This window comes from Canis lupus, chromosome 36 (genome assembly GCF_003254725.2).
Source record: "Canis lupus dingo isolate Sandy chromosome 36, ASM325472v2, whole genome shotgun sequence".
NCBI lineage: Eukaryota > Metazoa > Chordata > Mammalia > Carnivora > Canidae > Canis > Canis lupus.
The window spans coordinates 25,147,485-25,161,818 of NC_064278.1; positions in this window are offsets into that span (position 1 = coordinate 25,147,485).

The following is a 14,334-nucleotide window of genomic DNA, read 5'->3' on the forward strand; positions in this document are numbered from 1 at the left end:
CGCATAGCTCTGTATTTGACTAAAATGTCAGCACATTGTACTGTTCTTACAAAAAAGTCTTGGGATGCCTGGGTGGCTCAATGGATGAGCATCTTCCTTTGGCTCAGGACATGATCCCAGATTCCCGGGTCCGAGTCCCACATCGGGCTCCCTGCAGGGAGCCTGCTTCTCCCTCTGCCTCTGTCTCTGCCTCTCTCTCTGTGTCTCTCATGAATAAATAAATAAAATCTTTAAAATAATGAAAAGTCTTGTAGTTATTTGTGATTATTAGTATCTCCAGAAAAATAGTACATATATCTATAGAAATATATTTTGCTACTTTACTGAGAGAAACAAATTATCATACTTTCTTAAAGAAAAACTATGGCATATTCATGAAAAAAACAATTGCTTTGGGGACATCCTAATGGAAGTGAACTTGTAGAAATGTAAGCAGTCATGACTGCTATTTTATGATTATCCTCAAAGTAAATTGAGTAAATCTTAGAAGGTGGGTTGCACATAAAATTACACAGTATACATCAAGTAGATAAGTGTGGAGAAGTGAGTTGGTAGCAGGGTAGGTCGTGATACAACTTAATATCTTTCTACTATTCCTGTTACCAGGCACACGATAAGCTGAATTTATCAACTGGCTACCTATTTACTCTTTGAGTTTTCTGCCCCCTGGCATGTGAGAATTCTGATATCATGCTTGAGCAACACTGAAGAGTAAACCACATACTACTTTAAAAATGTGTGTGGTCTGTGCATATTCTTTTTCTTTTTAATGAGCTATTTTTCTTCTGAACTAATTCTTTTAGTGCCTTATTAAATTCCTTATGGCATAGTCACCCTCAGGAATGGCACAAAGTAGAGAGCACCACCCCCCATTTTCTTTGACATGGCAATTATTGCCTGATAATGATGTGGTACAAATAGCAGCATACTTGGGAATCAAGACTGAGCTACTAATTATTGTTCATTCATTATTTAATCTAGTACATTTGTTTTGTTGCCATATGTATTAGCCTTCCGATCTATGGTTAATAAGCCATTCTATTCAAGCTTCTTACTGCTGGAGATAGGAGAATGGGTTACATCAATGAAGTTAAGTAAATTTTGCCATATTTTATTTCTTGTTTTATAAATCACAGCAAGTAGCATAATTCATTTCAGTAATGTATTTATAGGGCAATTATATTTCTCTATGTGTAATGGTAATAAAGATTTTCTGCTAAAATTCAAGTACCATTCACTTAAAAATATTCTAGATTTCATCAGTCTTCTGATGATGACAAAATTACTTTCACTTACCTTTTGAAAAGTAATACTCCATCTGTATATAGATATTTTTTTAGTTCCTGAATTTTTAGCTAAGGACTTATAATTCAGTTTCTACATTGTCATTTAGAGAATGTTGGGTTGCACTCTTGAAACATGGAAATTAAGGGGCACCTGGGTGGCTCAGTGGTTGAGCATCTGCCTTTGGCTCAGGTCATGACCCCAGGGTCCTGGGATTGAGTCCCACATTGGGCTCCCTGCAGGGAGCATGCTTCTCCCTCTGCCTGTGTCTCTCTCTGCCTCTCTCTCCGTGTCTCTCACGAATAAATAAATAAAATATTAAAAAAGAAAAAAATCATGGAGCTTAAAAAATGGTGATGCAGAAAACATTATAAATTTTGAGGATTGACAAATTGGCTTCTTATAGGCCCTTAAAATAGTTGTGGAAACAAACAAAACCCCCAAAGACAAAAATAAGAATTTAGAAAACAAGGGTTTAGGGTTCCATACAACTCACTGCAAGAACTTTGCCAAGTCACCAAATGCCTCTGAGCTTCTGTCTTCCTGACTATACAATGAGAATATCGGACCAGATGTTCCTTCTAGTGGCTTCTCTAGCTCTGATGTTCCCAGGACAACCACACTTTATGGATGAAGGAATAATAACTATAAATAGTGATTTGTTTCTTTCAGAAAAAAAAATGCCCACTAAATTAATATATTACAAAGTAAGGAAGGAGCAGAGTATGATGAAGAGGACATGGAGTGAATCAGACTGGCGTCCAGATCTTAGCTTCCCCACTAATGTCTCTAAGCAGTTCATGGAAGGTTTTCTGAGAAGTTTCATGACTTAAAAAATGGGACTGACCATTCCTCCCTGACGTGGTGATGACAGTGAATAACCAAGTAGATGTACAGAGCTTAGCATAGTGACAGGCACAGGAAGTACTCAACACAGCCTAGTCATTATTTGTGTTGTTTCTGTCACAGAGGACTGCTATGAGCAAAAAGGCATCCTATACAATTTGGGTGCTCAATAGGTAGCACCTATTCTTTAATATAAACAGAAGTCTAGAGGCATAAAACTAGTTACACGGCATGAGAAAAGAAGCATTAAAGATGGCCAGGAAAATTCCCAAATCACGAGAAAGAGACACGGAGTTTCTTGGTAAGGTCAGTAATTCCACGCTGGGGAAGTGGGCTGATGTTGACTCAAAGTAGAAATCCATTGTGGTCAGCATTTAAAAAAATTCATCGCTTTAGAAAATTAGGTAAAAAGAATCAGAAAGAAATAAAAACAACTCCTAAAGCCAGGAAGTCAATTCACTCAATGGCCAAAACCAGAGAAGGGGGAGACCAATGGAGGAAAATCAATGAAGCCAGAATTCTCCCTTGTTTTCCTTAATATATTTTCACACAGAAGAGCACTGAACTTGTAATCCAACTGCTCACTCTGGTGTACCATAGGAGATGTGATCGTGAATGAGCCGCTTGGCCCCGTAGGGTCTGGTTTTCCCTACCCGGGGAATGCACTGTAATGAAGAATTATGCAGTGTGACCTGCCCCTTTGTCATCTAACTCAAAGAATACACCCTCTTATTTCTAAATTATAACTTTATGGTTGAACCTTCCAATGTCAGATCCGCTTGAAGTGAGACCCTCTCAGTGTCTACCCTGGCTATTTCTAAGAGTTACTCAGAGATCTTATGACCTCTGGCGCAATCCTTTGAGTTTCTGTTCTGAGATATATATATATATATATAGATTAGATATAATATATAGATATATATTTTTTCCAGTTTACTGTTTATTTGGCTTAATTTTATTTTTTCCAGTCCACTGTTGATTTGGCTTAATCTTAGGAGATAATCATTTGGGAAAACTACCCTCTACTGATATTCTTGCTCTTAAAACTAGGCAAGGGGTCTGCTCTGACTTTCTTCCAGCCATGTTCCACTCTATGCGGTAAGGCTTCCCCTGGGCATACCTGCACCCTTCTAGTTTATGCTCTGGGTACCCAGTACTCCAGATTCATCTGTCCAGAGAGACTTTAGGCTTCAAACTTGGGCCCTTAATCTGAAGCTACAGCATGTGAACGTCTATATCCTACAGGCTCAATGGGTAGTTAAGGTAGCCATTTGCTGTGTGAATGTGTATGTGGCTTGGGATATCCATGCCTGGGTGAATAAGGCCCCTCCTCATATGGGACAGAGCCAGCATGGGAAGAAAAGGAAGGTTTGTGGGCAAATGACAGAAAAGGGGGAAGAGAATTTTAAATTTGAACTGGCCTTTCAGGCCATGAAGAAGATAAATTTGACAAGGTAAGAGGATGAGACATATTCTAGACAATTGGGTACTTTGATCCATTAAGTTTAAATATTTGGACATGCATGTACATGTCTCCTCTGTACTCCTACCCAGGCCTGTGGATGTTGTGGTAGGCCTGTCTGAGGGAGGTGATCACCACTGATAACTTCTCTTCAGCTCTAGGGAAGGCTCTGTCCTTGCTAATTCCTCTTAGCACCAGTGATACAAGTCTATGATTTTAGTAAGATTTCACTGAAGAACTGGAAATGACTGAAGTCTAATGCAGAGTAACCAACAGTTATACTTAGCAATGATTACTTTTAGGAACTGCAAACCCAGCTGCACTGCAGAGTCCCTGACTAACCTCCCATAGTGTCTGGTGTTGTGGAGACCAGCTTAATTCCACCAATGAGACTCTCTCAATATCTCCAAACTCTAGCCTAAGCTCAACTGTTTATTGTTGTTATTCTTGTTCTTGTTTTAAATGAAGCCAGACTTGCTTTATTGAAACCAGAATGATTGATAGTAATACTATCTGCTTCCTTGAGATAAGATCCCACCTACCTATCCCACCCCCACTTGTGTGTAATTTGACCACAGTGACCTGGAAGAGATCATCACAATTGTTCTATTTCTCAAAACCCTAATTGCTCTGCCTTAACTAGCACATATTTGTGCTACTAATAGATCAGCCTAGGCAACAGAGTATAAGCCTCAAGTCAATTCTCCATCATAGCCTCACCTGTAATAGGAGGAGGAGCGGGTAGAGAAAGTGTGAGACTTGCAAGTCCCTCCTGTCACAGCCTGGCCTCAGTCCCAGAATCCTGTGAATAACTATCTAGACAAATATATATACATACAAATTTCCCAAGAACAAGATATCCTTGTTTTTAAGGCAGTCTAAATCAAGACTGGGGGGAGGGGATTCCTCTACCCTCCAGGTGCAAAGTCCTGCTGATATTTCCAATTGTAGAATTCTAAAAAAATTCAATGTATCAGTTTGAAGTAGCAGCACTTGGGTCAAATTTTTATAATCCAGGACTTTCTGAAAATATGGGTCTTCATCTATATCTCTATCTGTAATCTGAAATTTAAAAGGCTCACCAAAGTGAATTCTCTCAGAACAAAATGACGTATGAGGTATAAACTACGTGCTACTTCTCCCTGCTTGGCAATTTTCAACTTTCAAAATTATTAGAATCAAATCTCTGACTCACATTATTGTGTTTGCTACTAAACATATTGGTATTTATTACTAAAATGAATAATAAGATCTGGCCTATCTATATCAGGGACTGTTGAGACGATTGAAAGGAAAAAGTATTGTATGTTAGGGTAACATGGTGGCGTCTCTAAACACCAGGAAGTAGGAGCAGCTCAGTGACATTACTGTTAGCTACTTCACAAGCTGTATTTGTTGGTTTCAAAGGTGGATTGCAAACCATAAAATGATAATCCAAAGGTTAGGTAATTCTATTACCTTTCCTTTCCTACTGAGGCTAGCTGTCCTGGGGAACATATTTGAATTCAATTCAATGTTTTATTCAGCGTCTTCTATACACAAGCCAGTATGATAGGCTTTGAAACTCAGATTACACTACCTTGGCTCAGAGCAACATTTTCAGTTCAACTGCTTGGCTGTATTTGTACCCACCCAAGCAAACCTGTAGGAGCTCTGCTGTTGCTGTTGCTGCCAAAGACCAAGGATTTCTTTTTTTCTTCTCCATTTTCCTCTTTCATTATTTTACATGACCAGGGAAAATGTTAAGATCTGCCTTCTTTTAACAAGTGAGTCACTTTGTTTTCTCAGCATGAACACTAGGTGTAAGACACAACCATAATGGTAAAAACCTGATTGCAGAATTAGTGGATCTGCTTTCAAAGTCTTTTGCAGCATCAGTGGATCTGCTTTCAATCAGACTAACAGTACCTATCTCATAGGAGTGCTGTGAGGATTAAGGGGGATAATGAATAGAAGCCTTCAGCATAGTAGACTCAAATGGTAACCATTCAAGAATAGTAATTATATTGTTTCTGAACTAAAGAGGATACAGATTGTAAATTAAGACCCCTAATGCCAAGTATAGAATTCTTCTAAAAGGAGTAAACTATACATTGGTAATATGGTTTACAGTAAGAGACAGGGAGGAGTTCTGTTATCTAGAATCCCATCTATATAAGAATGTATCTGGGATAGGGAAAGTAAGTGGAAAATGAAGCAGTGTGGCTAAATTAGGTGTCACAAAGTATGTATATACCCTGTACAAAAAATGGGCACAAGACAGATCATGAGCAATTGACAGCAGACTATTATAATAATATTCTATGATGGTAGTCATGATTTTTCTCCTGTAGGTCTAGTATTGATCTTTCACAGGGAGGGTTATATTATCCATGTTCATGTACAATGGGCAAAACTACTCCAACTTGGTCCTACTTTAGAAGTTATGTTCTAGAAGTTCACTCCTGCAGTCAGCATGTGGGGACACACACACACACACACACACACACACACACACACACACACAGATACAGATTTCAAGACCACACAGGCGCAGCAGCCATTCCGACAATCACTGACTCCCTACCCATGTCAGTAGAGAACACTGAAGGAAAATAAACTCCTTCCTGATAAGACAGCTTTTAAAGTCTAAAATTGAGCAGTTGTAGACTGATAGAGAATGTCCTGGAAAACAGAAATAGAGGTCTTGAAAGAAGGAAGAAATGTGAGCCAATATGCATAAGGAGCTTAGAACAATTCTGCAAATGTGGTACGTCTTTAATGAAAGTTAGCTTTTGTTATGTATTTATTATCATTCCAGGAAAAGGACTTAAACTCACAAAAGAATATCCATGGAACATAGACAGTTTAAAGAATGTGTGGAACAATTTAGAAACCTAGAATTTAGATCCAAGGAGCATCTAAGGATGTTTTGTTTATTTAAAAGAATCAATTCCTTAGTAGATAAAGGAACTCAATCCTATTGAAGGATTTGTAGTTTTGTTTTTGTTTTTGAAGACCTTTTGTAGTTGATCTTATGTTTAAGTAAACTCTCTGGTAATCTAATTTGTCATTTCATAAAGTTTCAATATAAAACCCTTCTAGGTATTATTACACCTGATGATATCTGGACATACTCTAACCGTTCAAGTTCCTAGGGCCCACCAAGAGTGGGCAGATGGGGTAAGCATGCCACCTCACATAAACCTGCCTTAAGAAGCTTGTTAGGGCATGCTAATAGTACAGTCATATATTTCACTCAAAGATCTTCTAAGCCCTTATTCAAAGCCCATCTAGTTCTTTTTTCTAATTCAACAATAAACATTTATTGAACTTCAAATACCTTCAAGGCCAAGAATACATGTGTGCCCAGCAGAGTAACTTTATACTCATTAATGAAATGGCAAATGTGTTGTGGGGAGCAATGGAATGCCTTCAGGCCTCTGAACTAAGACCTCTGGTTTGAGATCTGTGTGAGATTGAAAAATCATTACAGTTGCCCATTAGAGACAATTTTACTTTTTGAATATTGAATGTATAATCCTTAAGTTTGTAGTCACTCCCTTTAAGAAGGAAACACTGCTTTCCTGTGTGCTATTACTTGACTCACCTGAACTTTTGAAAGCATTCATATACATTCTCTGCTAGTACACTGATTTTGAAGACTTTTTTATAAAGGTTAATGACTCATAGGGCAATCTGTGTGACTTAAACACAATGGTAACCTGTGTAGGTGGTTACCGTGTGTCACATACTGTGCCTGTTCTGTATATTTTTTCTGATTAGTCATACATCCTGCAGCAGTTAAGGATGTCTGTGGGAAGAAAAATGAATTACACTAGGACTGCTCTTAGTCTGACCTATGGTGAACTTGAATGAGTAAAATACTCCCTGGAGAGAAAATTGCTCACTGTATAAGGTAGGTTTGTTCATTTCTTTCAAGGCAACAGGATACATGTAGTAGCAAAGAAAAGGGTTTGTCAAATATATCCTGAGATCCTTTGGTGGTTAGTTGTTTTTCAGACTCAATTTCTTAGTATCTAAGATCTGTCCCTTAGAAAGAGTAGTCCAAAAGCTGAAACTGATCAACAGCTTAAATTCTGTTCATGATGTCTTCTTGGTGAAGGGATGAAAAGGAATTTAATGTAGATTTTAGTAAGCAATCTAGGATAATTTTTAGATAAACTATAAGGCCATCGACTTGAATTTAATTTGACCTGAAAAAACTTAATTACTCTTAGACAAAGCAAGTTCTTTCTAATTAGATCTGATGTGAAAAAAAATTAAAACAGCAAATTAACAAAGGAAAGTGATCTCCAGATAATAAAAGCCAGGAAAATTACATGTACTTAAAGGAGTGGTCTGGAAAGAGTACTAATAACTAAACAAAGGAAATTTGGTGTGGTAATGGTAGGAGGAAAGGTGGCCAAAGAAAAGAATACTGTGTTAATGAGCCTCTGGGTCAGCATCTGAGACTGTAAAAGGAAGCAAAGAATAAAACCTGAGTGTTAGAAGAAACTCTTTGGTATCTACAATCATCCCATTATACAGCAGATGAGGAAAAAGGCCTCATATATCAGAGTGACTTGTCCAAAGACACAAAACGTGACAATGTATTGCTGCTGAAGATGTAGAAAAACAAGCTCTTATTGAGTGCTGGTAGAAGTGCAGAATGGTTTAGCCATTTCAGAAGGCAGTTTCTCACAAAGCTAAACATAATCTTACCATAGGATCCAGCAATTTTGCTCCTATTTAGCCTATTGATTAAAAAATGTACATCCACCAAAAAAATGCATGTGAATATGTAGAACAGCTTTATTCATGACCACCCAAAACTGGAAGAAACCAAGATATTCTTTAATAGGCAAATGCATAAACAAATTGTGATACATCCATACAATAGAATGCTATTCAATAATAAAAAGAAATGATCTATAAAGAAACAATAAGACAGGGATTAATCTTAAATACTTATTGTCATGTCAAAGAAGTCAGTATGAAAGGCTAACTACTTTAAGATTCCAATTATGACATTTTGGAAAAGGCAGACCCATAGAGACAGTTAAAAAGATCAGTGGTTGCCAGAGGTTAAGGGGGGAGAAGGAGACCACTGAACAGGTGATGCACAGGGATATTTTAGGATGATGAAACTCTTCTGTATGATACTATAATAGGTTCATATCACCATACAATTGTCAAAATCACAAAAATGTACAGTATAGAAAGCGAATCCTAATGTATGCCAATTAAAGAAAATCATTTAGGGGGTCAGAGGATCCCAGGATGGAATGTGCAACGTGACAAAAGAATGTAATCGGATTACAAATGTGTAAAACCCAACAATTGCGACAATCTCACTATAGGGGGGTGAGGGAAAAAGTTACTGTCCTATGTGCTTTGGAAATGAGTGAGGTCTATAAGACTTTCAAAAAGCAAAGAAACTTGTATATAAGCACTATACGCTGGTTGATGAAGTTATTTCTCACGGGGGTACATATTAAAAATTTTGATACCATTATAATTGAACAATGGAGTAAGTGGATAATGAATAATTGAACCCAGATTTCTCACTGTTGAAAGAAGAGATTACAGACAAGCAAGAGGAAGGGGCTAGAATAATCTGTGTAGTAATAGCTTAGAGATATCAGTATGAACTCACATTTAGTGTAATAGAGCTGCAGATGGCCTTATATACAAATATTTATAGAGATACATGGGCTATTATTTACTGAGAGATGTCTCCTTACTCAATGATCTGAGCGGGCCTAGAAGCAAAGACACTCCAGGCTGGACATCAAGTACCCAGACCTTGGTTTCTCATACCATTCACCAATAAAAGGAATGAGAGCTTCTTGGAGAAATGTCTGATTCCAGGACTAAAAATATACAAGATAAGGCTAGGACATCTTGCAGTGCCAGAAAGTAAGGAAGTGCCCAGAAAACAAAACAAAGCACAATGATATAGGTACATCAAAGGGACATGAGAGCCGGTTGAAAAAGTTCCCAGTGGTAAAAATTAGAACAATTTAAGCAAAATAAATAAATAAATAAATAAATAAATAAATAAATAAATAAATAAGTGTTGGATTATAATCCTAACTATAAAAGAAATATCCACAAATTCATACTGATACAAATAAATGGTTGAATAAATAAACAAATGAAGGAGATAGAGCAAAAAAGATAGAGCAAAACTCCCCTTATGTGGGCTATGCAGAGGGACCTCCTTCCAGTGTATGTGATAGAAAGGTAGGGCAGAGGAGAGTAGCTTCACAGTGGAGACACCTGACAAATGCCATCTCAGCGAGGTGATGTTAACAACAGTGATTTCAACATACTGTCATGTTGACAGCATATACTCTCTCTCTCTCTCTTTTTTTTTAAGATTTACTTATTTATTTGAGATGGAGACAAAGTGAAGTGAAGGGTGGGGCAGAGGGAAAGAGTCTCCAGCAGACTCCCTGTGGACCTCAGAGTCCTTTGTGGGGCTCCATCCCAGGACTCTGAGATCATGACCTGAGCCAAAGCCAGAGTCAGATGCTTCACTGACTGAGCCCCCCAGGGCGCCCCAATAGCATTCGCTCTTGATATATGTGATGAAAATAGCATTTTGCCTCAATAGTCTTCTTTCCAAAAAAACAGAAACTCAGTCTAATCATGAAAAAAAATCAATTTCCAATTGAGGGACATTCTATAAAATTCCTGACCAGTACCCCTCAAAACTGTACATGTTATCAAAAACAAGTCTGAGAAACTATCATAGTCAAGATGAGGCTAAAGAGATGGAATGACTGAAATACTGTATCTTGTGTAACAGATTCCCGAAACAGAAAAAAAGGCATTAGGTAAAAACCAAAGAAATCTGGAATAATGTATGAACTTAATAAAAGTTAATAAAAATGTGTTAATATTGGTCCATTAATTGTAACAAATGAGCCATACTAATGTTAGATGTCAATAGCAGGGGAAAGTGGCTTACGGAAACTCCCTGTATCATCTTTGCAATATTTCTTTAAAATTGTTGTAAAAGAAATTCAAAAGTTTATGTTAAAAATGTATTGAGGGGATCCCTGGGTGGCTCAGCGGTTTAGCTCCTGCCTTCGGCCCAGGGCACGATCCTGGAGTCCCGGGATCGATTCCCATGTTGGGCTCCCTGCATGGAGCCTGCTTCTCCCTCTGCCTGTGTCTCTGCCTCTCTCTCTCTCTATGTCTATCATGAATAAATAAATAAATAAATAAATAAATAAATAAATAAATAAATCTAAAAAAAAATAAAAATAGAAAAATATAAAAATGTGTTGAGCAGAGTTTCAGAATGGAGTGAATTTCATACGTTTTTCAGTAGAGATAATGGGGTATATGCTCCACAATGCCCAGAATCATAGGACTGACCATCTTGATTGTGCCAAAGGTTTTTAAGTAATTTTTTAGAGGTAGAAGGGTAGACATTGTTTAAATAGAAACACACTACTTTTTCTTTTTAAAATGGAATTGTGAAATACTATTTTACTTTAACTTTTAGAAGATATTTATTAAAATGTATTCTATTTTTTAATGCACACCTTAAATTGTTTCAGGTTTCCACTTCACATTGATAACCAGCTTGCAACCAGGGAGCAGTTTAAAGCAGAGAAATCTTGATGCTTTCTAAAATGCTAAATACTAAAGATAGGAGAGAAATTCTATCTTTAGTATTTTTCCAAACTAAAACTTTCTGAAATGCATACGTTTTTAATATATTTAGTTGTTCACAGTCAGGTAATCCAGTTTTTAAATTCTTCATTCTTTATGTTTCTCTTCCCCTCATCCTTTCAGCCAGTCTCTCATTAGATGGAAAAGGATTATTTTTACAGGGGGAAAAGAAAAAAATACAGAATATGAAAATGTTGTCCAGATGTGCTTTTTTGGATTATCTGTAGACTTGATTTCTGAATGTTATATTGTCTCCTACTTACTGCAGTATCAACTCAGCCATATTATATATTTCCAGATGTCCAGAATGGAGAAAAATAAAGATCATGGCAGAAAGCAGTCCTGGCAAGTAGACAGCATGGCCAGGGGTCTCCTGTCCTGTGTTTCATTCTGACTGAGTCACAGATCTGCTTGTGGCCTTGGGTTTGAAGGCATCTCCGAAGATCGGCCTTCACTGTGTGCTCAGAACTGAGGCTGACTTCTACTGTGACCTGGTCAGGAGATTGCTGGTATCTAATAATATACTTTATCATCTTAGAAGAGGATGAATCACCAATACATTTCCTCACAAACCTAGATCTTGCTTAGAGGCTTTGGCCCCAAACACCCCATTTATAAGATCTTACAAGAGAGTGAGGATCAGTGGCAAAGCCTTGGGCCATTTAATGAATTTACAATGCCTTTGAGAGCAAGAGAAACAAAGAGGTTTTTACAAAAGTTGGCCAATCTGTAGCAGCAGTTCTGGTCAAAGTCCAGGAGACCTCAACTAGATGGCACACATGCTGATTATCCTCAAGTTTCAATATTCTCAATCAACAAGCAACAGAATTCCTGCTAAAGGTACAACACAACACAATTATCTTTTATTTTCTGTTTTCTCTCTGTATTTTTGCATGCCTATCCCATATGTCAGTCTTCCAAATACACTATTTTTCAAAAAATTGTGCTAGCCTGTTCACATATCACTTTTTCAACATCCTATTAGGCTACTAATCACACTCTGATGCCATTGGCAAGTCTACGTGCGCACGTGTGTTGTGGGTTGAGGGGGAACAGTTTATTTTATGCATCAATAAAAAATAAAGACTCTTACCATTTTGTTGACAGAATTTCAGACTTTTGGGTTAAAGGCAGGGGTAGTTGCTAGGGGAAGGAGCCTATTTCCATCTGAAATGACAGACCTAATAAGACAGAAAAAGTTATTGTGAAGAGGACTTTGTATAGCCAGATACCCAATGGGGCCCACAGAGAAGACTGACTACTTCCCATCTATCAAGAGCCTGAGCTGAGAAAGGCAGCAAGTGGTTTTACTTGTGGAAATCATCTCCATGATGGCTGGAGATCTGGATGTGAGAGAGTAAGAGAAGTGGGGGGAATACAAAGTGTGCATAGTCATGCCTCTGCTTTATGATTCTTGGTTTGACATTGCTGTGTTATTTGAAAGGGAGAGGAAAATTTGGAAGAGTAAGAAATAAAACAGGATACCTAGATTAGTTTGCTGGGGCTGCCATAACAAACAAGATGGCTTAGAATAAAAGAAAGTTATTGTCTCACAATTGTGGCAGCCAGAAGGCTGAAATCAAGGTGTCAACATGGCCATGCTTCCCTCTGAAGACCTTAGGGAAGGATCTGGTCTCAGCCTCCCTCCTAGCTTCTGGTAGTTCCTTGGCTTATGAACTCCGACCTTCATATGCTTTTCCCTTGTGTGTGTGTGTCCAGATTTCCCCCTTGTATAAGGGCACCAGTCATATCAGATTGGGGGCTCACCCTAATCTAGGATGATCTCATCTCAGTGAATTAATCTGCAAAACTTGAGTTCCAAATAAGGTCACCTTCTGGGTATTAGGGATTAGGATTCCAATATATGAATCGGAAGGGGGCACAATCCAATTCATAACAACATGAAACTGTACACAGGGAGGGGCCTGACAATTAAAAGATGGCTGTTCTTACAGTTGATGGGTCTCTGTGCTAAGAGCCTTCCCTCTTTGATATGACCTTCTGGCCCAGGATATGCTGAAATCATAATAATGCCATGGATTTGGACTGCGTTAATTGTAAATATTTTTATTTATTATTATTTTTAAAGATTTTACTTATTTATTCATGAGAGACACACAAAGAGAGAGAGAGAAGGAGAGGCAGAGACACAGGTAGAGGAAGAAGCAGGCTCCCTGCAGAGAACCTGACACAGGACCCAATCCTGGGACTCCAGAATCATGCTCTGAGCCAAAGGCAGATAGATGCTCAACCACTGAGCCACCCAAGCGCCCCAGTTGTGAATATTTTAATAAGCAAATTGCCTTTTTAGAAATAACTCCTTTATTTATCAAAATGCCCATCTTCTTACTTCAATGTGTGTTTTTTGTGTGTACTTCCAAATTGCTTCCTGAATAATTCTCCATCATGATTTTCCCTCTAACCTGGTGAATCTTTGAGAAGGGTTCACTGGAAGAGACTAGGCATATGGTAATTTTATAACCAGCGAATGTGTTTTGAATTGATTATTCTTATTTTTCTTTGATGCTTTAATCCTTGCTGAATCTCTGCATTTCTTAAAACTTGTGTAAAAATAATTTCAGTTGCTTGGTGTAAGAATATTTCAGAATTAATCCTGCATTGAATGAGAGGTTCAAGAGCTCCTACCACATCTAACATTCTCCAAATCTCTGATTATATACAAGTCCTAGTAGTACCAAGTTATTTTTATTCTGAAAAATGAATTCATCAAATGTTTCCCTAGTGAACATTTTTATTGTTAATTAACAATAGAATGTAGCACACAATAAAGGAAAAGTGAGGGCTGGGCAAAAGGGCAACTGTTACTTTTTTAAGAAAATACAACCTGAATAGGAAGTGAATATGCTTTTTAATTTTTTTTAACCTCCCAAGAAATCCAGAATTCTACATTTTACCTCACTGACAAAAAGAATCCGAGAACCTTGATATTTTCCAGATCACAGAACAGATGCAGCGCTAATTCTGAGCCTTAGACATTTGGCATAGTTGAGGTTTTATGACAAGGCATTCTGGCAGGAGAAAGAAGACCCTAATTAGCGAAGTATCCTTGT